The sequence below is a fragment of the Camelus bactrianus genome, chromosome 1, assembly GCF_048773025.1.
Source record: "Camelus bactrianus isolate YW-2024 breed Bactrian camel chromosome 1, ASM4877302v1, whole genome shotgun sequence".
Lineage (NCBI taxonomy): Eukaryota > Metazoa > Chordata > Mammalia > Artiodactyla > Camelidae > Camelus > Camelus bactrianus.
In genome coordinates, this window is record NC_133539.1 from 75,582,157 (window position 1) to 75,609,687 (window position 27,531).

General features: G+C 38.4%; 1 protein-coding gene across 5 annotated transcripts in view; it reads right to left on the reverse strand.

Moving 5' to 3' along the window:
- The window catches only part of KCNMB2 (potassium calcium-activated channel subfamily M regulatory beta subunit 2), a 229,535-nt gene extending 203,482 nt beyond the window's left edge, over positions 1-26,053 (reverse strand). For 2 of the 5 annotated variants that reach the window (XM_074367645.1, XM_074367634.1), the window contains exons 1-2: positions 25,661-26,053; positions 5,123-5,230 (exon numbers count right to left, since the gene is read on the reverse strand). The gene's annotated coding sequence lies outside the window, so the exon portion shown is untranslated. Of the gene's footprint in view, positions 1-5,122; positions 5,231-11,106; positions 11,567-25,660 lie in introns of those variants that run through there. The other 3 variants (XM_010947800.3, XM_045511277.2, XM_074367652.1) reach the window with 2 other exon arrangements.
- Between the last annotated feature and the right edge of the window lie 1,478 nt (positions 26,054-27,531).

A 27,531-nucleotide genomic window follows, 5' to 3' on the forward strand; every position in this document is an offset into this window, starting at 1 on the left:
AATTATTAGTTGGATCCAGTTTTTCCATCTTGATTATAGTCAGTGTTCTCAGCACTTCAATATTCATAGCTACATTAGTACTAAGTTTCATAAGTCAGAGTTGGTTCGGGTTACTATTGTCCTTATATTGTCATTATCCTTCTATGACACATGGTGCCCATTGTCATCAGAATTTCAATGTTTTACCAGTACTTTGCAGTCATCTTCTTGGTCTTCTTGTTGTGACTCTTAGTTTCCATAATTTTGGAGTTTTGAGACATGGATTTCTGTTTTGAACGATCCAACATCAAAATGTCCACATCTACTTGTTCAGACAAAATGTTATCAAGGCGGCTCTGAGAGATTTGCAGATACTAAGTTCTGATGGTCTTCATCACTATGCCCACGCCAGTTACTCCTTAGTTGGAGGACTCTGGGGGTACTCTGGCAGTTACTTTCCTAAGTCCCCACGCTTCCACTGAGACCACCCGTACTTTCTAGGATTGACTATAACTCCCCCATACTTCATTTTTCATGGGGACTTAATTTACAACTTCTGTTGGTTACCATCTTAGAGCCGGGATGAGTCTTATCTGAGAAGTAAGATGTGATGCAAGACCAATCAGTAGAGGAGAAATGTCTTTCACCTTACATATTTTATGCACGTTTAATGGGACCCAAGTTTACAAGTTACCCTAGAAAATCATCCAGGTAGGGACACTTTTCTCTAAGAATGTGTGGGCTTTGTATCCCTCAGAATATGGTCCCCCAAGCACCCCTGTGAGGTGCCCTCCCATCACCCATAACAGAACTCTTTTAAACCTTGAACAACTCTGAATACCAAACCTTAATATAATAGATATTTCTGCAGTGCTAACTCTGTGCACTGTTCTGAGTGCTTTACAAGTATTAACTCATTTAATCCTTAATGGCTGCCCCTTATTTTCTGGTTCTGCAATTTAAGGGAAGATAAAACATCTCTAACTCTTTCTTTATATAACAGCATTTGAATACTTTGAAGACAATCATTAGGTTCCCCAAGGGCTACTCTTTTTCAAGTTAAAGAATCTGGTTTACTCAATTGTTTCACATACTGCCTGACCGTGAGTTATTTCATTTCCTGACCACTCTCCTCTGAATGTCCTTTGATTTGATAATGACTGTTTCAGAGACTGCAAGCTGTCTGGTTCTGGCCCACAGATGTGTTTTGTTTGGCATGATGCCTTTTTTATTTGTTTTGTTTTTAAATAAAAAAGAAAAAGGAAAAGAAATGTGAAAGCCTTTCCACAATGCAGGCATTCTCCAGCTCCAAGCCTTCATCAATGCCTATTAATCCGGGCCTCGCTGCCCTTGGCCACTAAAAGTGTTTGAATTTGAGACCCCTGCTGAAGTGTCACACATCTGGAACTGAACCTAGCTGTGGTCTGGCTACATCTCAGTTGAAGGGGGTCTTTCATTCTATGGCACTATCAATATTGCAAATTGAGATTTATCTGTTATAGTACATTTCCTTGGAATGCATTTTAACCCATGTGTGAACCATTCCTCTACACAGCCTCTGAAGATGGATTTGGTCATTTTTACCTTCAGAATATAGAATTCATTTGCACCAAAGCATTATTGAAGAGTGTACACTTTGTTGAGAGCTTAGAACTGGAGGCAAAAGAGAGGGTTTATAAAGCCCAACATTTTCCTCCAGATCTCTTTCCTTAGCCTTACATTTCTTGGCATTCTCCATCCCCATTCCCCCTCTTTCAGTGCAAGCACTTAGCTTTACTGATTCCTGATTCCTTTCCCAGAATCCTCTTTCTGGGGCTTCTCAATCTCTTTCCCTTAATTATTCAGAGTAGTTTAGTCCTCATCTAGCTGTGCCAAACCTGGTGGTCACGGCTGTCATCTCCTCAGCTGACAACAGAGCCTCCACTTATCAGGAACCACTTCCCATAGAAGGCTGCAAGAGATTACCATAACCAAAACATATTTTTACTGTCACAATAATATTCCTTGTTTTGGAGCTAGGCAGCATATCTAATCCAGCTCTCTCTTCTTCCACATGGAGAAACCCAGATCCAGAATGATAACATTTGTTAGCTGAGACAACAGATAGCTTTCAGAGAGGTAGGCATAAAAGCCAGCACTGGTACTTCCCAGGTCTCTCTCTATAACATTGGCTATGTATAATGTTACTAGAAACTCTGTTTACATATGAGCTGTCACTAACTCTAAGTACAGTAAGTCTTGGTGATATTATTTTAGATTTGACCTTGACCATACCAAAGCATATAACTGAATTTCCTCTCCCTTACATACACACTATATGCATCCCAGCTCAGTGGCTGAAAGGCTGCTGTATTTGTTTCCCTACTGAGTTTTGCCATAAAGTGCCTTTTGGAGCTTATGACAGAGCATTTTAAAAAATGTGAAGAACTACACAGTGGGAATTTCCAGCTATGCTAACACTAGAATCTAATGCAGCAATATTACAGAATGATGGCATTTTAGAGTGGAAAGAACCTTATAAATCGTCTAATCTGATCCTCCTCTACTTTTACCCATGAAGAGATTTAGACCTGAATGGGTTGGTCTTTTGCTGAGAGTCTTAGAGCCATTTAGTTTTGGGACCAAGACCAGAAGCTGGCTGTCCCGCCTCTAGTGCAGTTGTACAACTCTGCAGAGCTTTCACATATAAACAAATAAACAGGAAAGCCTAGTTCTCAGCACTGTTCTGTGTTTATTGATAGCAAAGGGGATCATGTGCCACTTATAGTAATCGCCTAAGATTTTATAATAATCCTTGCATTATCCTGTTAAACTGTGGCTGTAGCTCTGTGCGTAATAGATTGAAATCTATTATTCATAATGCCATCTTGTTCCTGTTCAAATAACATTATCATTATGACTAAAATTTTCTAAATTCATACTCAATTTCATAGCAGTGAGAAGAAAAGGCATTAGAATAAAGAGTTTTCATTTGTGAATTCAATTCAATAGATATTTTTCAAGTACCTACTGTGTGCCTAGTGCTATCCTTGACACTGTTTGGGAATTCAGACCCCAATATTGAGGGCTGTTATCTTCAGAGAGCTACTATTCTGTTGTGGGCTTCTGAGTGTCCTGGGACATCTGGAGAATGAGGCAATGTTGTTTGTAAGGAGGTGGAATAGTGTAGTGGGTGGTGGCATGGTTGCAGTGTTGGTTTGCATCCTGGTTCTTTTATTTACCAGATGTGTTATCTTGGGCAAAGAACTTCAGTCAAGTCGCAGTGTCCTCATCTGGGGATAAAAATAGCACTTACTTCAGAGAGTAATTTCAAAGATTCTATTAAAAGACAAGATAGAAATCACTTAGCACATGCCTCACTTGTAGTTCTCAAATATGTTAGCTAATGCTTAAAGTCTTTATTATGTCACTGAAGCTTAATGTGCTTTGAAGAGCAGTAAAACCAATTATCTCAGTACATTTAGGGGAAGAAAACTCGGGTTTTGGGTCTGAAATATCTTGATTTTATTGATTGACTGACGGCTAGTTGATTGAGTGAATTCTGTTGTGTGGCTCAATGTAGCCTGTTTGCCCACAGCAGCAATCTCTTGCTTTGACGAAGAATCCTAAGAGTAAAGTTAGGATAGCAATCACTTTGCTGGGGGTTATCTTCGGTTTAATTATGAATCATTTGTTCTTGGGAGAAATGTCCTCCAAATAGAAGTCTCTGTCCCTCTGACTGTCAGTGTTTCCTATTCACCTCAAGTTCTCAGACAAAGGTCTCCTGACTGGTTGGCAATTACTCGGGTTCCCACCCTGACTTATCTCAGCACCCTCAGTTGTTGCCAATAAATTCACCCCTCAGAGGAGAACATTTGAACCAAATGATACAAAGGTTTTGGAAAGACTTGAAGCATTCTGTTCGGTGATGTGAGATAATCAAATGAACTGACTAATTACTTGCCAAATATTTTCTTATCTTTTCTTCTCTTGTCTTTTTTTTCTTTCTTCCCTCCCTCCCTCTTTCCTTCCTTTCCTGTCTTTCCTCTTTCCTGTCTTTCCTCTATCCTTCCTTCCCTCTTCCTTTCTTTCAAGCTTTTTGGTTTTTGTTTTTTGTTTCAGTATATATTCATTTTTCTCTCTCCACCTCGCCGTCTCTGTCTGTCTGTCTCTCTGTGTATGTGTGTGTGTGTGTATATATATATATATATATATATATATATATATATATATATAAAATTCTTTTTTTAAACAGGGAAAATAATACAGGGAAACAAAATGATCTTAACAATGCATCTGTATAATCTAAAAGAAGAAAATTATGGCTAATTTTAAATGAAATGTTTCTTAAGCAACTTTGCAGTCAGGGTATTAATAATCATTTTACAAAGCGAGTGACATATACCAGAGCATATTGGAATATTAGGGATCCGTGAATTGCTGTCAGTTTGAATTTGTATATATTTTCCCATCACTAAAAATACTGTGATCTAATTTGCAGAGAAAAAAAATCCTGTAAAATAACACTGTTGTTAAATATGTTTGTGTGAGACAATTTCTACATATGCAATACCAATTAGAGATCTAAACACATACTTGGATAATTAATATGAGTAAAGATCAAAGACTTGTTGCATACAACAATCAGTTAAGATCTTTTTCCTGTAGTAATTTAGATGTTTGTATCTATTCTCCAAGTTAGTAAGTCTGTTCACATGTCTAGACAGAGCTTCTTTCAGAAAATTGATCAAACAGAAGAAAATTCTGACAGTAACATAATTGAGAATTTGAAAGACTGAGAAAAAACACACAATTCTAATATATTAGAATTGAAACCTGCAGCTTATGAACTGACACCACACCATTTTAAAAAATATTTCTCGTATACACTAGAATCAAGAAACAGCCCCAAATCCAACTGAGAGAAGGGAAATCACTTCCCTATGAAAGAAAGCTTTCCCATGAGTGATCATCTTCTCTTCCAGAGGCAGGTAACATTGCGTTCTCTAATTTTCCATCTTCCAGCCATTTTCCAATTCATCTAAACCAAAACCTTTCTGTTTAATTGTAGCCTCTTTCTGGATAGCAATCATCACCAATTCCTAGACCAATTCAAGAGGATGAATGCAAAACAAACACAGTTCTCTGGGATACTCTGGCTTACCTCTAGTGCATGCCACTCTGTCACGTCACTCTCTGCTTTGTTGCACACTCTCGGGTCTTTCTGGCCTGTCCACAGGGCTCCTGAGATGACCCAAGAGTGTACTGTATGCTTGAATGGGATTAAAAAAAAAAAAAGAAAAAAAAAAAGAAGAGAGAATGATGCCCAGAGGCCTTTGTACCAAGACAGAGTAGTCATTGTTCCATGCCCTCCCTGGCTGTGTGGGGTGAGGGAACAGAGCATTCAACCATGTAAGGTAAATAGCAACTAGCCTAGTGCCTGGTGCAACTAACCAAAGGAAGTGAAGGGGCCATTGAAGTGCAGGGCTAAAGGGGAGACTGTTGACTCAGGCACTCCTCTACTTTCCAGGTAAGAAACGAAGTTGAGACATAAATTTATTTATAATTTTAAAAGACCTGGAAATATGATCCATGCAATATTCTATGTAGTTTGTTCTAAACTATTTCAGGACGCCTTTGTGGAGCATGATGGCAAAAATTAAAATACAGGTGGTTAGAAATGGAAAGGGCCTGAGAGATAATCTAGCTCATTCATCTGGCTTTACAGATGAAACATGCAGACCCAGGGGGTTAAAGCTATGGTCCACGAACTGTGGCCACACAGCGCAGGAGACACACTGATCTTGTCAGCATGCACTGCCCCTTCTTCCTTACCTGGAACACGTCTTTTTACAGTCTTGCAGGCTCTATCTTGCTACCTCTCTGTGCTTGCAAGTTTTCCTCTTTCTCTTTGGTTGTATTTCAAACAGTGTACTGTGTGTGGCAACTGAATTATTATAGTTATCTGTATATTCCATAGGCAATTTAAAATTGGCTTGGGTTAAAATGGGAAACTTCACACTAGTCATAAGAAACTCTTAAGAGACGCAGCAATTCAATCTGGTTCACATAATAATAGCAATAAAGAAGAAATTGAACATTTTTTCTCTCTTGCAACGAGCTAAAAACAATTTATGGATTTCTTATTAATCCTCCCAGAAGAGCTACTGCCGTTTTGTTTACTGGGAACTTCAACCACAGAGGTCATGAGGCTGAGTATACACAGGAGCGGCAGGCGCTGGTGTGGGTATCAGACTTTATCTCGAGGTGCCTTGGTGGTGCTAACTTGCTGTTTGATCTGGTTGAATCACAGAATCTCTCTGCACCTCAGTTTACTCATCATTTAAATGGGAGGAATTGCCCAAGGTGATCCCAAGAAGCCTTCGTGGACAAGATCTAAGTGATTTCACAGAGATCTGAGCCTGCGGCTTAGATTTTCTCCCTCTTGCTACTCCTGCTTAAAGTCTTCCCTGAGGCTCTAGACCTTTTCTGTTCTTCTCAGTTCCCCCTGTTTATAAATTTTCTTCTTCTTCTCTTTTTCTGGGGAGGAACAAGAAAGACAGTAATGCCTTTTCTATGTCAGGGATTGGCCAACAAATAAGAGTAGAGAGAATTAAGCAGTAAATGGACAATTACCTTATTTATTCCTGGTGGAATCCTAGTAGTTGTTCAGGACATTTAAATTTTTTTCATGATTCAATGTCACTCCTGCCTGCTTACTTGAAGCATCTCACCTTCTACTTTCTTAAACTGAAATCATCCATTATGGGTTCTTTGAACGTTCTTCCTTCAAAATGTTTCTGCTCTTAATTCACCCTTTCCCTACTCCCCATTCCAAAGTTACCCTACTTCCATTTTAGAGGAAGAAGAGTGCCTGTGTCATCCAAAGTGACCCTCTATTATGGCCTTAATCCAATGCCCAGTTCTTCTAAGTCAGTGGCTCTCTTACTTGAATACATATTAAAATCACCTGGGAGAACTAATAAATAATAGAGGTTCCCGCCCTACCTGAAGCAATTTAATCAGAATCTCTGCACATCAAGACTAGACATTAGTATTTTAAGGGTCCCAGTTGAGTCTAGTGCTCAGAAATGGTAGATAACCATGGCTCTGGGGTCTTGAAATATTAATTAATCTTTATATATTCTTCAACTTTAATCCATTTTACTGCTCCTTCTCATCAGTGTGCAAATGTGCTCAGCCTTCTGTTATCTTAATCAAACACCTTCCCTTGTCCCTCAAGTTATGATTCCATGCATTGTCTTTCCTCCTAGTTTGCCTTCTCTATAGTTCTGATCCAGGCCAGTCCTGAATAACTTTGAGGGCACCACATGTCCAACAAAGTCCCTCTGTCTTCATCCCCCTCCAGGCTCTCTGCAGGGCGACACTCCTGATCCCCACTGCCTCTGTGACGTCTTCTCTTCCTTGGATTTCTGTGATTCTATGTTCTCTTGGTTTTTTTTCCATGCCCCCCAAATTTCCTTTAATTGTGCCTAAGTGTAAATGAAGTCATGAAAATGGCTCTGAAATCTGCATCCCTCTCCTGAGTAGCAATTTACCTCACAGGGAGGCTTCCTTATCTGGATGTTGTCCCTCCACCTCAAACTCAACATGTTCCAAACCCAGCCTCATCCTCTTCCATCAGTTCCATTCTTTCCCTGTGATCCCCCATGAAACTGACCAACACTGTCTTCCCAGTTTCCTGGGCTTAAAAATTCTGGTTATCTGTCACTTTTTCTCTCTCTTATTTACACCCCATGTCCCATGAATCACCAAGTTGTGTCTCTTTTACCTTTGTAAATTTTAGGACATCTGTTTCCTCCTTTTCACTTTTAATTCTTACTTCACCCCCTGTTTTAAGCCACAGGTCAAATACTCACTCCCCTATGGTATTCCATACCATAGCCATTCCAAATGCATAGTCAAAATTAGCCTTCTTCTTCTTGGCAGTCCTAAAACACTTCATGGGTCTAGGGTGAGATTTAGCAATTCTACTTTTTAGTATATTACTGCTTGTGCTGTTTTCATTACTTAATTGCAAACTGCTTGATATTAGAGACCATATTTTTTTGGATGGAGTTAGTATTAAGAACAAGAGACTTATAATATATCTGAGTAAACAAAAATACACACACATACACACCCCACAATCACAATACACTGGAGACTGTTATACATCATTAAATGTAATGTTGGCACAGGGCTTTGTGAACATTTATAGCCACACTTATCATACCAGCACATATTATATATGTGTTATCTTATTCAAACCTCCCCAAGCCCTACAAGATCAGTATTATGAGAATCCACTTTATAGATGGAAGTGACTTGAAGTGACTTGCCTAAGAAGACACAGTCAGTAATGGAAGAGCAGAGGTCAAATCCAGATATAAAAGTTCATGCTCTTAACACTGTATGATTCCCTTAGATTAAACCTTATCCTTTGCTTGCACATTGAGAGTTGATGGACCAGGGGAGAAGACCCTTTGCTAAGGGAAGGGTTGTAGATGGTGAAGAGCAGTTTTATTTCTGAAAAATAATAAAACGTTTTGTATATTCTTTCTTTTGACTCTCATTGTTCTTGTAACCTCCCAACTTGAGCAGGAGGTAGTGGGGGTGGAGGGGTTTCAGCTGCACTGTGTGAGGACACCCTTCTAATGTGCCAGCTCCTCTGGTCTGTTAGCCCACCATTTGCATCATCTCTTTTTTTCAGCCTGAAGGCTTTGTCTTTAAGAAATCTAGGTTAAAATGATAAGACCCTTGGACTTGGTCATACATTCTTATCTGTTAATAGTTGAGGAAGAATTTATTAGACAACCTTATGAAGTCCTCTCTTGACCACTCCTACCCATGATAAAGTCACTTGCACGGACCTATGTTCTTTACATGACACCCAGATGCTTGCGGTAACCCAGACAGTATTTTCTTCTGAGTAGTAATCAATACTAGTTTGCAAGGAACTTGAGGGCAAAGAAGCATGTTCTAATCTTTTTATCAATTTTAGTATCTTACTAGGCTAATGATTCTGAATGTAAATTATACTTGTTTAATAGAGGTAGTGTGAATTCAAGTTTTTAAAAGGAGAAGCAAAAGCATAAGTGCTTTTTCTTGAAAAGGGCCCAATAATTGATTGTTGAAAAGAACTGAATTAAATTGATTTACAGTTAGGTCACTTTTTCTATATCAGAAAAAAAAAAGGAAGAAATTGTATTTTCTTATAAGTTTCTAGGTGATCCTGATAAGAGAAAAAAACATTTTTCTTTAAATATAAATGCTTATGTACTCTGTAAATCTCACTATGACTTTAGGTTCCTTTCTCTAACGAAGGATGAGGAACAGGCATAGTGCTTTGTACCAACTTCAGTTTCAAGGTTTGACTCTGATAAATATTTCAAGTTTGAATACTTATTAGAAGTTCATTCGAATTTACCTAGAACCATATCTTCTTAATGTTATCATTTTAAATACATAGTGTGTTGGAATTTCTTGGAAATGGTGACTAAAAGTATAGACTTTGGAACCAGGATTGTATCACCTGAAATTGAATCAAAGTCTTAATGCTTGCTGACTAATTTTGGATTAGTCGCTGGACTTTTCCGTGCCTCAATTTCCTTATCTGAAAAAGAGAGATGATAAGAAAACCTACTCATAGATTTGTCATCAGGATGAGATGATTTAGCATGGTACCTGACACATAAATAAGTAATCAATAAATGTTAGCTATTATTAATTTTAATAGCTTTTGCTAAAATAATTTGCTCCTGGTACATCCTTTTTCAATGATTTCTTCCAATGATCTACTCTCTCTTTTCTGCCTACCATTCTCTTACAAGGGCTTATTTTCGGGAAAACCAATTTGAACATCCCCCTGGTACCATAAGAATTTCTAAAGCTGACCAGAGAATGCCCAGTGCTAGGTGACATTACTGTCCTCAGCCCCAAACTTTGTCCCTTTCTGTCTCTGGGGCACATTCCCCATCATTTCTTACATTCAAGTGGCTTGCCCATGTGTCTGCTTTTTAATTTTGTTTTCAACAGGCATTCTTAAAAATTTACTTTGGCTAATATGTAGTACATCTTTCAAATTTTTTTCAATCTAATCTTGTAAACACATCCAGACCAAGACTAGCCCCAAATCAGATTTTTGTTTGTTTGTTTTCTATTTTTTCTAGCATGGTGCCAGATGGCACTTAGGTAGGATAATAAAGAAAATCTGTTTTCCTCCTCACATTTTATGTATCTGTCATAAATCATAACTGACTTTAGATGAACAGCAATTTAGAAGTTCAAGTTTCAGGTGAAGTTTCAGTTTGAATTGCATTTCAATGTTTTATTAAAATTGATTTGCTTTTGTGAATATGAATTAATTCAATATCATTTTGAGGAAGTTTGTTGACAAGCAGTGATAAAAATCCAGACAAGATAACATTTTGGCATAGGGTAGTTTTTTTTTTCCTGCTTATCTTTATTGAAGAACTACCAGTAAGAAATACTTAGCTTTTATTATACCTTTGAAATATGGATAACATCAAGCTGCTCTACCTAGCAAAGAAGAAAAAAAATCTTAACACCATTAAGGGTGCTGTCAGAATTGACTATGGTATTTATTCACAAATCTAGCCGAGTACTGAGGCTTAAAATGTGTAACTTATTAGGTCATTGCTTTTGAATACAAATTATAATAATTTCAGGGTAATAGAGTGTTTGAATTTCTATAATTTAAAGAAAAGCAAGGATAATTATTATATTTGCTTGAGTTAAAATAGTCACAAAAACAGCAACAATAACTACAGAAATGGAAGGACCTGTGATCCAAATTCTACTTAGACAGAGGAAAGGTAACTTTATAGGAAAGCAGCTCATGTACAACACTGATGAGGTCAAGGTCGATTTCTAGAAAATGGGATGGGAAGGAAATAAAGCTTATAATGCCACTGATATATATTGGGTTACGGAAAGTATTAGGTAAAGAGAACTGAGACATAATTTGTATTTCATCTGAAATGGGTTGTCAGCCTGAATTATCTGAGAGATTGGTGGCAGAAGAATAGAATGGTTTTTTGGTTTTGTTATTCAAAAGATAAGACTAAGGAAAAAATAGAAAAACAATTTGATGATATGTTAAGAAAAAAATGTGAAATCTCTTACCAGACATTTCGCTCCTCTGCTTAACTTCTGCTTTCTCCTTTCCTGCTTCTCAGTGTGGAAGCTTGTGGTGGGAGTGCTGTGGAATCATTCTTCCATAGTTACCATTTAGAATCACATCTGTAAACCTTGGTCAGCATCTGGCTGAGGGCCAGCACCATGCATTAGGGGTTTACTTAGCGGGTAAGGAGAGAGCAGAGATAGATGTTAATCCATGGGAAAGCAGATTGCCTGGGTCAGTGGCCAGCAAGACCTTTGTGCATGAGTCATGTGCTTCCCGCTGTTTCCTTGAGCTCTGGGCATGACCTTTTTGGGATCTCACAGCCCAGGCTTGCACACTGGGAGCCTGTGCACATTGGCATCTGGGCAGAAAATATGTCAAATGGCCAGCAGGTGTCAAATGCAATGCTTGAAAATTTGGGAGTCAGGCTGGTTCGTCTTGAACCCCAACTTTGCTGCCTACAAGGTGTATTACCTTGGACAAGTCCACTGTTCCTTCTGAGCCTCAGTCTTTTCAAGTGTAAAATAGAAACAATACGAGCACTCAATTCCTGGAGCTGTTCTGAGCTATCAATGAGAGAATGCATATCAAATGCTTAGCACAACGCCTTGAACTTACTGCAGGCTTACAAGCTTCAGCTGATGTTGTGTAAAGTGCCTGCTGTCCACAGAGTGCTCAGTAAATGTGTATCATTGTGGACATTTTTAAGGTCTTGTTAGCAGTGACCATATCAAGAACAGCTTTTTCTCCACGGTTGTTGTCTCCAAATCGTCTCTGGAAATGTCCGTGTCTTGGTGAAGCAGGCTTCAGAGGCACAGGTGATGGGTTCGTAGTTAGGCAGTGTGGCCCTGGGTTTAGAGTCAGAGGAACCGACTAGAGTCGGCTAGAAAGGCTGGCTCTGCCATTACTTGCTGTGGGACTTGGGGCAGGACCTTCAATGCCTTTGAACGTCAGTGTCCCTGTCTTAAAATAGGGGTGATAATGCCCACCACACAGAATTATAGGACTAATGGGAGATGAATTCAGTGTGAATTCAGTGTGCAACCTGCAAAATAAGGTAAGGTGCTAGTTCACCAACTACCAAGAGGCCCCATGGCCAGCCTGTCAAAAGAAAGAATATCTAAACTACTCCTGCTTCCTTATTGTCTCTTTGCAGCTGCCCTTACTCTTGCTTTCCTTTTTGGGGAAAATTTTTGTTAAAGAATGGTTTGCTTCCTCACCATCTTCTCAGTCCTTTAACACCATTGAAACTGATTTTGGTGCTTTACTTTGTTTTGGCAAATGATCTTGCATTTCACTATTGAATAAGTAAACTCCCAAACCACAGACTCCAAAACCCTTTCTCTTTGAACTCTGTAATATTTGACATGATTGCTTATTGTCACATTAATAACAAAAACAACAGGTGCCACTTCTTGATAGGCTACTGCCTGCCGCACTGTGCTAGCCCTTTTGCACCACGATTTCATGTAACTTACACAAAACCTCTAGGTGGCAGGTATTATGGCCCCATTTTATGGAGGAAGAAACTGAAGCAGATAGATGTTAATTAACTTGCTTAATGTCATAATTGACAGAGAGAGAGCGAGCGATTGGAACCCTATTAATACTGTTTCTTCTTGGAGCTTTGCCCTTAGCTTCTATTTGTAATCTTTCTCTGTCTATTAAAATACTCAAAGCCCTATGTACCTTTATTATGGCATTTGTCTTATTCCTAACTCCTGCAACTCAATATGATTTCTGAGTAAATTGTAATCTCCTTGAGGAACTCCTTTAACAGAATGACTTGTTGGGACAAATTATTATTATTATTTTTACAAACGGAGCATTAAACAAAGAAGGTTTCCTTGGACTGAAAAGTCTAGAGTTAACACTAAGTAAAACATAAAAACATCAACTCCTTACTAGATCATTTACCTTTATAACCAACATAACACTGACCTTCTCAGAGTAAGAGTTTCCTTTGGGTTAATTGGTTGAAAGGCTTTTTCATAAATACTGCAGGGGTAGAGAAATATAGATGAAGGGACAAAATGTGCGTACTTATCTTAGAAGTTGCATTTGAAAACATCATTGCTGCTCTGATTAATGACAAAGAATCCCAGCCAGGGTGAGTGTAATGTGATTTAGATAAACTCTAGGTAACATAATGCTCAGGAGAGAAATTTGAGCAAGTTTCCGTGATGCCCAGATGGACCATAAACAAGAGACAATGAATGTTGTTCCTTTCCCTGCTGACCTTTGTTTAACAGAACTCTCTCATTAGAAAAGAGCTTGCTTTAGCTTATTGTTAAAATTGCTGTTTGCTCACCTGCTTTGAAAATGGAACAGGCAAGGGCAAGCACTGAGGTAGATTAATAGTTTGCCTCCTTGGTGCTGGTGCAGTGCTTTCCTCTCTATCTCTTCAGGCCAATAGTGATAACATTGTTTTTATGTGTATATATATATACTTTTCCCAATGAGCAAGGGGCTGATGTATAAAGTGGATGCAAAGCATAAATATGGGACACAACAATATTTTAAAGAAAAGTATACTAAAATATAGAGGACAACTGGGTCTAATAAAATTGCCATTTTTTCTGTAGGTGAAAATAATTGAATACAGGAAACCTCATATGGCTCAGTGTTTTGCAAGAGACCTCGACTTACATGGAACAAAATCCTATAACATAAGTGACACTATCCCACTTAACTAATAGAGGCAAAGCTCAGAGAAGTTAAATGATTTGCCCAAGGACACGCACTTGATGGAATCCAAACTCGTCCACTTTTATTTTATTCCATAAATCTTCCTTTTCATAAAATACAGTTCCTCTCTTCATAAAACTTGTAAATAGAAGAAAAAAAAAAGAAAAAAGATGTATGTGTATAATTATGTGATAAGGAAGTGGCAAATGGTAAAACCTGCTCAAAGAGTTCAAAGACCAGAGCTGTCCCTTCTATTTTATCCTGGAGGGCACGGATTGGAAAGGGCAAAGGAGAAAGGGGAAAGGGATGAGAGAAGGTTATACCCAGGAGGGGCCACTGGAGGGTGGATAGGAGTTTGACTGGTGAAAGTGAAGGGGGAGAGAGGCCTTTCCTGGATGTCTGAAATGCATTAGGCCAAGGGACACAGGCATGAGGATGTGGTAGTTATGTCTGAGGGGTGGGAAGCAGTATGGTTCAGTTGTATCACAGGGTGAGAGAAGGGAGCTGTAGTAAAGATTAGGCTGCAAATTTATCTGGACACCAGATATTGGAGGATCTGCTGTTCAGGCCTGGGAGGAGACTTTATTTGCTTGGTTAAGCAAGAGTCGCTGAAGGACTGTGATTAGGGAAGTTCCAAGATCAAGGTTTTGCTTTGCAACTATCCATTAAGAAGATCTGTGTAGAAGAAAATAGGCAGGAAGAGATCTCAGCATTTCTTCTCAGAGTTTATGTATGACAGATCTACCTGGGATGTTTGTTAAATTTTCAGGCTTTACCCCCCAAAATTCTTATTAAATGCAGGCCATACAACTTGATATTTTAAAAAGCTCCCCAGGTAATTCTTGTGCAGGTGATTTAAGGACAGCACTTTGAAAAACATCAGACTTGGGGCAAGGAGCTTGGTTAACAAACAATCATATTAACCAAAGTGTGAGAATAAAGGTGCCTTATTTGCATAGGGAGGAATAAAAGGCACAGATGAAAAAGATATTTTGAAGGAAGAATCAATAGGACTCAGTGCAATTAGGTTTATAGCTGGAGGAGGATTGAAAGAATTGTTGATGTTAAATCCTGGGCAATCAGTGGCACAATGAATAGAAGCATGAGGCAGAGTGGCTTTATTAGATCTTAACACGAGTTTAGTTTTGCCAAGTGAATTTTGAAGTGTAAAATGGTAACCACAGGGAAATGTCTACCAGGTAGCAGGCAATGTAAGATGTAGGGTGGGGAGCAAGATTGCAGCTGGAGAGATAGTAGGATGTATGGCTAGACAGGTAATATTTTCAATTATTGAAAAAAGCATAAAAAAGTTAGAAAAGGAAAAAAGAGAACCAATCAATGAGGAAAGATGAGATAGAACTGTAAGTTGGGAGGGGACCCTGGAAGTTAAAACATAATTAAAATCAAGGGAAGAAAGGATTTCAAAGGGAAAAATATAGACAGAGAGTGAGGCCGTACTGTAGTGATCAAGGGTCCTGAAGGCTGTGAAAGGGCCAACAAATTGGATGATAAAGGAATCCTGGAAAGGATGAAGAGGGCAGTCGCAGAAAAGCAGTGTGTCTAGAAATAATGCACCGGTACCTTAAAAATAAATGGGGAGCAAGGAAGTGGAGACCGTTACATATAGACTACAATTTCAAAATGTTTTTTTGATGAAAGGAAACTCTAGTCATGCTCCGGTGTTCCATAACCTCACCATCTATCCAGTTACTCAAGGCAGAAATCTGATGTGGTCCTTCACCCATATCCTCTCAAAATTAGCCCATCACCCACTCTCTGATATACCTGCCTATGCACCTCTCCTTCTGTTTTTCTGCCACCTTGCTGCCACCTGGTCCAGGCTACCATCATCTGGATTATTACTATAGCCTTTCAACTGGCTTCTCTCTCTGCCCACTCTTGCTTGGCTCCCTTTTGATCGTCACATTGTGATAGATATACCTTTGCAAAGCACAAATATCTAGCCTGCCCCCTACTTAATACCTTGGATGCCTTAGCATGACCAGTAAGGTCCTAATTAGCCAGTCTCTTTCTGCCTCTCTAGCCTTATCTTTAATCTTCCTGCCATCTAGCCACACAGTCCCCATCTACTCTAACAGGCTTCCTTCTTACCTTGTTTACCAATTTTTTTGAAAGTACTAATTTTCACAAGAATGTAAGCTCCATGAGGGCAGGAAATTTTCTCTCTTCCTCCCTCCCTCCCTCTCTCTCTCTTTCTCTCTCACACAAACACAAACACAAACAAACACACACACTGAGTCCTTGGTAAATGCTGAGTGAGTGCAGGGCCATGCTGTAGTCTTTGCCCATGTGCTTCTTCATTAAACAGCTCAGTCATCTCAGAGATGTGTGACTCTATGAATGTCTTTCTCATTCAGGGCTGTCACCCCCATGGTTACAGCAGGAGGGGATCGTTTCTGATTTGGCTCAGCATTGTAACTCCAGTACCCATCACAGTGCCTAGTCCCCAGTGGATGTTCAAAAATTACTTGTTGAATTGGATGAATGCAGATATGAAATAAGGACTGATTAGTTAGAGAGCGGGAGGTTGGAGAATGGATTTAAAAAAAATAATGATTTGGATGCCCGAACACATTCATAGGCCAAGGGGAAGAATCTTCTAGTAAACAAACTAGACACCATCTGAAATCAAAATTACACACACGGCAACTTTTCATATAGATATAACTCAGAGCTCATCTTCTGTTTTCTTTACACTATTTTTTTTTTTTTCAGTTTCAGTTCAGCAGACACTAAATCCACTTGTCAATGAGGAAATAGACCTGGAATACTGAGAAGCAGGTTGTAATAGACATTCTCTAGCCACTTTTCTCCATATCAGGGCTATTGTTGTCTTTTATATAACCAAAAAGATTTTCTCAAATTTGGCAACATATTATCTAGGCCTTCCTTTTCCTTTTGATATGAATTTTGTTTCCCTCTCTCTTTTCTTTTGATTCATTCCAACAGAGAATTGAGTCCTGTGCTGTTCTATTTTTATGTTTTTAAAGCAAATAGTTACCTTGAGTTGTCTACACAGAGAACCCTGCCTGGCTGTTCCCAAGCACCACACAGGATCAAATAAAACCACTAGGAAGCAAAGTTGAACCAGTCATTGATCATCCTCACAGAGAGGAAGAAACTGGACCAAACCTGTTGCAATTTTGCCTCTAAAGTTGGGTATTACTTTTTTCTGGATGTCAGCTTGTTTGTTTTTCCCCCAATTTTTTTCACTTGGAATAAACTAGGAAATTTTTAAAAATATCCAGAGACAGTCAATGGACCCAGATTTACCACAGACATATAATCCCTTTGAGGAAATTATAGTTCAATTTGATGGAGCTACAAGTTTTCCCTATGGTCAGAAATTTTTAGATGCTATACACAACCAAACTCAAGACATTCAAGAATTATGTCATGGGCAAGATTTACCAACTGCTTCTTTCTCCTTCGCATAAAGTGCCCTATGCAGCATGGCCAGAATGACCCTCTGCATCTGATGCAGAGCAAGAAAGACTCTAGATTTGCATGTGAATTGCTGCCTATTTTTTTTTTTAACTTTCTAAGAGTTTCAGTTTGAAAGATGTTTCACTTTTTCGGATGAGAGTTAGTGAGTCAAGCACATGACCTTTGCCAGCTTTCCAGTAAAAAATTTAAAAATAATAATAAAAAGACTTAAACAGTCTGACAAACCAAACTCATTATTTTGAAGATACTTCAACTATGTCACAAAATACAGTGGAGTTCCCTAGACACACATAGGGTTGTAACGGCTTTATTGCAGGCACACGTAGTATGGTGCTTACATTTATTTTGACAAAGTTCCAGACTGAATCCTCCTTTGGTGGAAGCCTACATGGATTGGTTTTGTAAATCATTTCCAATCACAAATGCCTGTGAGTAATATGACTCTGTGAATAAACAGGCAATATCAGGACTCCCAAGCCCTTCTTTCCTTCCTCCTCCCCAGGAGCGCTGTCTAAACCAAATACACAAAGGGGATTCAGTGGAATTAAGATTTGTGTGGTTTCTGGAACCCTAAATCTCCAGTCAAGCAACCAATAAATAATAAGACGTTTACCTGACTTCTGTAATATGGCTTTACCTCTGTGAATAGGGGAATGTATACCAGTCAAAAAGTTATTTAAAAAACCATATATATTTAGTACAGTACTATTCACGTGGGAATTATAAAGACATAGTGTCTGCTCTCAAGGAGTATGCAACCTAATTATCTAAGCTAAAATTGTATTTTACTACTTGCCTACCTATTTTTTTTAACTCATTAAATAGACATATTGAAAACTGAAAATGAGCTCCCATGTCCAGAGTATTCCAGAGTTTTAATTTCACACTCAGGAAAACACCAAGGTGACAAGGAACCTGCATGTGAGATTCATCTGACATTTTTCCCTATTTCGTACAAATGCTGGCAAATGTAAACCAAAGGCCTCTTGTCTAGTAATATAAGCATCTTCTCTTTCTCTCCTAAGAAGTCAGCAGGCTTGACATTTTGACAGCTGATTTATTCCCTCCCCTCCCCCTGAGCTGAAATTCTCACTGGGGCTCATCTGTCACCCTGGCTTTGATGAAGCGGGAGTTTGGAATTTGCTGTCTGAGGCTGTCAGACTCGAAGTTGGCTTCAAATGGCACACTCCACCATACTCTTTAGAAAGATGGGGTAGCGACTGTGGGCAGACAGTAGAGAGGAAGGGATGGGGAAGCAGTCACTAAATCATCTGATTATATGGCCCAAGGAATATAAAGAGAAGAGGTGAGACAACAGGTGAATGAGAGGTGAGTAAGCACATGCAGGTCAGGGCTTCATTATTACAAAAGAGTTCCATATAGCAGTCTATTTCTGAAGTGCATGACTGATTTGTCCCCTTGGTCATTTACCCTCCTTAGGTCAAAGTGGTCACTAAGACATCTGGTATATACATCACTGATTCATTCATTCAAGAAATACCTATTGAGCATTAACCATCACCAAGAACTCCAGTGCTAGGCACTGGAAACACTGCTATGACTGTGACCCAGTCCTTCACCTCCAGGGGCTTTCCCTGGGGAGAAGGGGAACTGATAAATGAACCAAAGATTATAGTACAGGGTGCCAAGGGCCATGGTAGAATTATGCACAAAGTATTCTTGGAGCAAAAAGGAGTAATATCTTCTGAAGATTTTTAAAAAACAATCAAAGCTTGAAAATCTGTGACGTTTTAATGACAATGGCATATCCACATTTTTGGGGAGAGATACTACTGTTGGGACCAGTTGCACTTAAAGAGGTAGATTTGAGAAATGACAAAATATTAAAGGAAACACTCATGCAAATCCAATAGTTAGTGGCACAAACCAACCTTCAAGAATCTGAAATTTGACAAGTTGTTTGGTGCAGGATGAAGTTCAGAATTGATTAAAGAAAAGTTTGGCCTATGTTGTAAATTAGTATTTGAGACTTTCCCAATAGTTGAATTGCATGTGTTGATTTTTATTCATCAATTATATGAAATTAAATGCTTTTGCATTAAGAAATTAGTAATGTAAATCTGGAATAATTGATGATGTTAATTGCCAGTTTCATGCATGTCCTGCACTAGAGTCATGCTGTAAGATGCACTCATCTGGTCAGTTTACCAGTAATTCAGCCCATACAGCCATAAACAGAGTGAAGACAGGAAATCTTGAAATGGGAGCCTGATAAGGCTGAGAGAAAGCACTTGGTTAAAGTCCTTTTTAACATGAATCTGTAAAATTGGGTTTGTATCTCACACAAGCAGACATTTTCTTGATTTTTCCAAAGTTGCATCTTTCATTTTGGGGCCTAGTAAGAAGCAAGCAAACATCACAGATTTCAGGAAATTCTGTGTCTGGTGCTGGCCAAACGCTCAAACACCTCAGACTCTTACATAATGTGATGCTTACATGACTCTTACATGATTTCTATTGAGTGAGCTTAGAGACATGCCATACCAAGAAGTTAGAACCAAAGAAGACACTTTAAACCCAAACTGTGTCATAATATGTATAATGTTTCAAGTTTCATTTTAGATAATAATAAAGTGCTGATAGGTAATATGTATTATGCACTTAATTTGTGCCAAGGACAGTGTTAACAGCCTTGCATAGATTATCTCGCTTAATCCTCACAGCCCCATGATGTACTATTACTATCTACATTTTTGCTGAGGAAAGGGAGGCTCAGAAAGGTTTAAGCAACAGGAACAAGCAGAAGTGGGATCCAAATCAAGGTCTTCAAGGCTGTGAAGCTGGTGTTCCAGTGCTTCTTTATACTGCACGTTTAAAGATTGAGACTTGCGTTCATTTAAGTTGTTTCACTGGAATTTGAGTCTACTCTTTGTTTAGGGAAGGAATATATAAGGCACCCACGTTGTTCACAGAAGAAAGAGAAATTTCTTCTTCAGATCCTCCCTTTTAAAAAATTTCCCTAATCATTCGCAGCCTTTAGTCACTAAATACATTAAAGATGGTTAAGCTGACATTCTATTTATCAGGAGTCTCTATGGCTGAAGGGAAAGTAAATTTCAATAGCTTACTAGTTCTTTGATCTTGAGCAGTTTTAAGGATTACATCCTCTGCACCTTGGTTTTCTTACTTGTTTAATGGAAAGTATATTTCCTACTCTGACATACTGTAAAGATGAAATGACAATGAGAACACTCTAACTTTTTAAGCATCTCCTCTGTGCCAAGTACTCTAATAGGGCACTGGCATACATGATCATGTTTAATCTGCAACCCAAAGAGATAGGTATTATTATCACCAATGACCAGTGAGGAAACTGAGTCTTGGTAAGATTTTTAAAACTTGCCCATGGTCACATAGTGATGAAGAGGAGAAGGTGAGATTCAGACCACGTCTGTCTCTTTGTAAAACCCGTGCTTGTCTCAGATGCTGTGTCCTTTTCAAATCACTACTTCTGTAGGCTATAAAGCATTATAGAAATATTAGGCATTATTATTTGGACACAGTTTGGAAAATAATATTATTTTATCATAATGTAATTATTTGAAAACATGTACCTTATGAATGATAGAAAGGTCACCGTTAACCAGACCATGAAACTTATCCTATTGATTTAGAAAGAAAGAAATGAATGTAAGTGAATAGTACAATTGCTGATTATTATTGATGGATTCCTATTGCTACTGGGGCTTGTTGCTCAGAGAAGTATACTGACCCCAGCTGTACCTTTCAACCTAGCTTTGCCATCCCTTCTCCCATCACCAAGAAAGAGCAGAGAAAACACAGGTCATGTCTGTCTGTAGTTATTTATACAGACTATATATAGTCATTCATATAGATCTGTGAAAATGCCTTTTTGAAATAGAAGTCATCTTTTGGATAAGATCAAATTGAGGTAAATTGAATTTTTATTTGCTTTGACATAGATTGGGGTCAGTGATGTGATTTTTAGTTCTTTCCCGTATAGGGAAGAGAAAGAAAATCTTCTTGATAAATCTCCTTGACTTTCTTCAAGGTGTTCAGTATCTTTCTTTTTGGAAAAAGCAACAGAATGTTATGTCACAAAGCTTAGACCCTGAGGTTGAAAAACTCCTGCTTGGAGCCTAATGCTACTAATGGATTTTGATGGGGGAAAACATTCAATTCCTACATTCAACAATTTATTTATTCATTTAATGATTGGTGCTGCAAATATATCAGGAACAAAACAAAATCCTTGCTGTCATAGAGTTTACATTCTAGTAGGAGAGAGACAGACAATAAAAACTCAACATACAATATGTTGAGGGCTAATTTGCTATGCTATAGAGAAAAAGAAAGCAGGGACTGAGGGTAGGAAGTGTGCAAAGGGGTGTAATTTGAAAGGAAGTTTTCAGTGAAGTCTTCTCTGATAAAGTGACATTTGGCAGAGACCTGAGGAAAGTGAGAACCTGAATCATGTGGCCGTGGAGGAGAAGAATTTTCCAGGCATTGGGCACAGAAGAGTCAAAAGCTCTGGGGTTTGAGAGTGCATGGCATGTTTGAGGAAGAGCCAGGATGTCAGTGTAGCCGCAGTGAAGTGCTAAAGACAGAGTGGTGGCAGGAGGGGGCGGGGAGGAACCCAGCTGCTGATCATGCATGGCCTGTGGGCCATTGTAAGGATCTGGCTTTTGTCCGTAGTCAGGTGGGAAGATGTTAGAGGCTTTTGAGCAGAAGATACTATGATTTAACTTCAAATTTGAAATGACCACTGGTATTGGGTACAGAGAAGAATCAGTGTACGGGAGCAGAGGAGGAAGAAGCAAAGGCTCAATGGTGAAAATATTGCAGTAGTCTTAGAGCTAATGGTAACTTGCCTAGAGAGGTAGCTGTGGGAATAATAAGTAATTGATTTCTAGGTACAGTTTGAAGGTAGAGACAACGGGATTTTCTGTGATATGTGAAGAGAAGAGAGGATTCAAAGAGGACTCCAAGACTTGTCTTCTGAGCAAGCAGAAGAATGGAGTTTCCATTTATATACATGAGGGGGAAATACGGGAGGAGGACATTTTGTGTAGAAATTGAGAAAATTGATTTCGAATATGTTATGTGTGAGATGCTTATAAGGCATATAAGTGGATATGTTATATAGGTAATTGAATATATAAGTAAGGAAGTTAGGAGAAAAGTCCAGGGTAGGGATTAGAATTTGTGGGCTGTGTATAGGTAGTTTCTAAGGTCTTGAGACTCATTTATAGAGTAAGTATATAGACAAAGAAGATATTTATAAGTGAGCCATGGAGCATCATTTAAAGATTTAGGAGATAAAAAGGAGCCAGCAAAGGATATTAAAAAATACTGTATCTATATAGAATTATACACACACACACACACACACACACACACAATCTCTTTTTCTAGGAAATCTGATTTAAGATGTAGGAGTCAGTCTCTGAGAAAGGATGATGCTGAGTTTTTCATGATGTACCAAGAAACCCAAGAAGGAAGGGTCTCTTATAGGAAAGGGGACCTCTGCTCTGTCTTGCTTGGACCACAGGTTACTTTGGAATTTGGGGTGAAGACACAGTGTGTGATATGACATATGATAATAGGAAAAGGTGGCAATGTGTTTGGAAAAGGAGACATAGATAAACTTTGATGATGTTAATCTCCTTGTGACTATTAATATATTATATGCTTTTTGAAAAAATTTAGCAACTCTACTAATGAATGAAGAGAATGAAATACACCAATAATTCCACAGTGAGATAACTACTGCTAACATTTTGGTGCAGTTTTTTCTCCATAGGACGTATCTATTAAAATTAGGATTACTTTGTATATATATTTTTGTAGTCTGCTTTTTTATTTGATATAATAGCAGAGATATTTTTGGAAGATTCATTTTTCATATTTTGATGAAAGGAGAGAGATGATCAAAGGGAAGCTCATGTTAGTTTGAGAAATGTCTTGTCCGAAATCTACCAATAAAGTAGAATGATGCCTGGGTGTATTTATGAGAGGCAGAGAACAAGGACGATTCCTGGACTTGGTGACTTGTGTCATGGTGACTGATACGGCTGTGCTACTCAAGGGGACTGAGAAAACAAGACTGACCAAAGCTTTGCTTATTCTTTATGTGAGGGTAGATTCCAGACTTGCCTTCTGAATAATTGGAGAATTGTTGGTTTTTTATTAGTAGATGTAGCAGAAACTAAAAGGAAATAACATTTGGAAATGCTTTGGTTGATATCTACTTATGTAAACAGGTAATGAAATTTATTTGTGACACAAAGCAGGTTGTTTTGACTTAACTACTTTGGCTTTTTCCACAGCTTACAAAGAAAAAAAATGAGCACTTTCCTCCTTTATTTTTCATGCTGTGGTGGGTCCAGTATTGACATATAGACCAACAAGATATAATTTAGAAATTTTTCCAATAAATCTGTGAAAATCGTGAAAAGCATTTTAGTTTATCAGTAAAGTGTTACAAGCATGACCACAACAAAATAATTTGTCCTATTGACAACTTTGATGTCATGAATTGCCCCTACAATAAATGCTTGATATGACTAGATTCAGAAGACATTGGTAAAATCAGAGTCAGTGAAAGTCCCTTTCAAATGAATGAAATTAATTAAAAAAATAGAAACAATATTCAGTTGTAAACTTCTGACAACAGTAAATGAAATGCGTGTGTGTGTTTCTGCTTATGTATTATGAGCTTTCTCTTTCTACATATGAGCTCTTGACTGGTGAGCACAACTGGCTAGAGAATGGGACTTCACAAGGTCAAGGTCACACATTCCACTGGCCACACAGAAGCTGAAAACGATGTCATAGCCATCAATTGCATCAGAAATTCCGTACAGTCGTTTCATGGACATGTGCTCTTGGTCATAAAGACTAGCCAAGAGAGTTTGGCTGGTTCAGTAACAATCATCACACTACTGGGAAAAATAGACACACAACTTTAAGCATCGATGCCACACGCTATAGGGCAATGATTTCAACTTTGTATGTTTGTGAATGGCAGCATATACACAGAAGCTCACAAATGTACAAACTCAACTGCATCATAGAATAGAAAAAGCCCCACTGAGCTTTGATTCCCGTATTTAGCTGAAAACATACTATAATTGTCTTTCATTTGTATTTCTAATTAATACTGCATTAATATAGAAGTTTTAGATACATTTGAAGAATATTACATTTGTTTATAAACATACAATTATTCTATGTATCTTTGCCATTCATTATAACCAAATCAGTGCATCAGAACTAGTTTTTCAAAATCTAAAGCAACATCTTTACGTCTTGGAGTTTACGAATCCCATCATGAAAATAACACAACAGCACTGAGAAATTCACTCACTACATTTCTGCCACTTCACATTAAGGGTCACATGCAATGACAAACACTGAAACTTGCACCATAGATCAAGTTGGGGAAGGACTGGTTTCTGATCGTTGCATTTTTGCTTTAAGAATCTCAGTGTATGGTTTCCTGACATTTCCTTTTCTGAGTGAGCTATACCGATCCTATAATAAAGTACAAAGCAGTATAAGTTCCCTTGCAAATCCACTCATTATCCACTGGACTTTGGAACCCAACTGCCCCTCTGATCTTTCAAGGAGAATTGTGTTTTTATGCTGTTCACTAAAAAAAGAAAAAAGAAGGGGGGGGAAAAAGGTAAAAGTCACGTCCATAACCTCTAACGAATCATCATTTCCATCTGCAGCCTCCTCAGTTGTTTAAAAGCAAGAGCAGGAACAGAAAGCCCCTTTTTCAGTCTAAAACTCTTGCTCTGCTTTAGCAAAACCATACAAACAGTGTGTATCAGCCTTTCAATATGCAAAATGGATGAAGGTCCCTAATTTTCTTTTATAATAGATTAAATCCAGAGTACTTTTTTTTAATCAGGGAAATCCCTTGTAACCTTTCAATTTCCCCCTTTAAAAATTAGACTCTATGAAAGCACATTGACCATGGGAATAAAATATTTGCTTAACAGGTTTCAAGTCTTAAGGACAGCTTCCTCTTCTTTATTTTTCTTGGACCTTTATGCCTCCCACCCAACAAAGTCTTTGCTTAACCCTACCAACAGCCCAGCTGGCACTATAGATAAGAAGCAAACTGTTTTTTCTCCTTGACCTCTAATCATTCTACTCCACGGGAAAAGCAGCGTGGAATGCACACTCAGCAGGCTACGAGCCTGGAGACAGTTTGTCCTCGAGGCACTGCTGCCATAAAACATAATAGTATCCACTGTGTTTTGCTCTAAGCGGATCTGTCTCCCACTCCCCTCTCTCCCCTTTCTGCTTCTCACTCTGCACCTGGCTGCAATCCACGACCCACACCGCACAGAGCAAACAAAACCACGAAACAGCAACAGACTCCTTTGTTTTACATGCAAATCCTACCTCCGGTAGTTGTCACATCTTCCTCAAAAGCCACGTTTAATTTTTAATGACAGCGATCCAGTGCAGTCCTCCAAATAGCCACCGGTAATCATCATTGCCTCTTGTGCCTAAAGCCTTTCTGGACCATTAATGTCACAACCCTTTCTAACTCATAGCTTTAATACTCCCTGCTCAAAATGTCTGAAAGAGTTTGGAAGGACAATAGGAGTGACAGGCACGCTAGACAGCCATGCTTGAAATTAGTTATCCGAAGCTCCGTTGAAGCTGCTTCTTACTGTTTTTAAAGCGTGCAGGAAGCAGGATTTATTAGCCTATGATAGGCATGCTGTTTCTGTTTTTATTAAATACTGTAATAGGCTGTCTGTTAGCAATGCTGTGATAGGTCCAACATCACTTCCCCACTGCTTTCGAATTCTCATATTAAAAAGGGAGAGAGGGCTCAGACTTCCTTACAAGACTGAGACAAACACTACCCTGCCAACGGATCAGATTTCCCAATTCTCTTTAACTACAGGAAAGAAAATTGCTTTTTGAAAATAGCTATTGTTACATGGAAAGTGAAGTTGGGAATAAACATTCTAGAATTCCCCAAACAATTCTCACTCCCAGCAAGGGACTCCTTCTCTTCCCAGTTACAAAAATAAGCATTCTCTTGAGTTAGGTAAGAGAATCAATCCCTAGGAAACATTCTCATCATTACTGAGGTAGGATTCAGAGCACACATTTACATAAAATCTCAAATTAAGTATCAAATGGACTGAATGGATCAATGAGCACATTTATTTTTTCATACTGATTTACAAAGCTTTGTGTTCAGTTTGAAGCAAACATACGTCCTGCACTTCTGTCCAAATGGAGAGAATGAATGACAGGTGGAAGGCATGGGGATGTGTGTACTACCTCGATCCACTTTGGACAGTCATGATCCTGGAAGGTGAAAGAGGAATTTCTTACCATTGGGCAGAGATGAGGGTATAACTTGGCTGGAAACACTACTCTGAAAAGTTCTAAGCACTCTTCCAAATAGGGAAGCAGAAGAAAGTTCTTGGTAGCTCTCAGTAACACAGAGGATGCGTTATGCTCGAACCACCCAATTTTAGTCCTTTTCTTCTGCTGTTCCGTCTCCCCTCCTGTTATCCCAGGAGCAATAGTTATATACTAGTTACTATGGAAACCAAGTGGTCTGCTCCAGGGGAGGGGCTTAGGAAAAGCTGCAGATAGAATATGCAGGGAAATGTACTGGTCTATAGAATTGAAAGTGAGGTATGATTAACAAGCAAGCAAACAAACGGAAACTACTACAAAACAAAATCTGAAAGGGAATGATTATAAATCACCATTGTTTAATTACTGGTAATATTTATTATCTAGAAATATTATTATGATCATAGCATTCATCTTTTGTTATATGCAAGAATTCAATATCTGAATTGCTCAGATGTTTGATTTTAAAAAAGACACTTTTTTCCCTCTTTGTCTCTCTGGTTTTTTTTTTTTTTTTAAGTTCTGGTTGTCAGTTTGATTATGCCCTGATTGTATGTGAATTTTAATTGTTACTTGACTAGTCACAATTTCTTTTGAAGAATAAAATGTGATTTAGTGGAAAAATCTCCTTGTATCACAAACTGTAACTATTTCATTCTGGTTGAGTATCCTTATAGTGGTTTCCCTGGGGCAAAATCAAAATCAGAAAATATTGTAATTTAAATTCCAAAAAGTAATTCTGTTCCCACTATGTTGGTAGGACAAAAAAAAATCTTTTTCAAATTTTCAGTTCTTAAAATAGAAAAACAAATTTTTGTGTGTGTGTTTTGTCCAAAACCTTTCACTAGCCTCAAGATCATGCAAGAGGAATTATTTCTTAGCAGAGT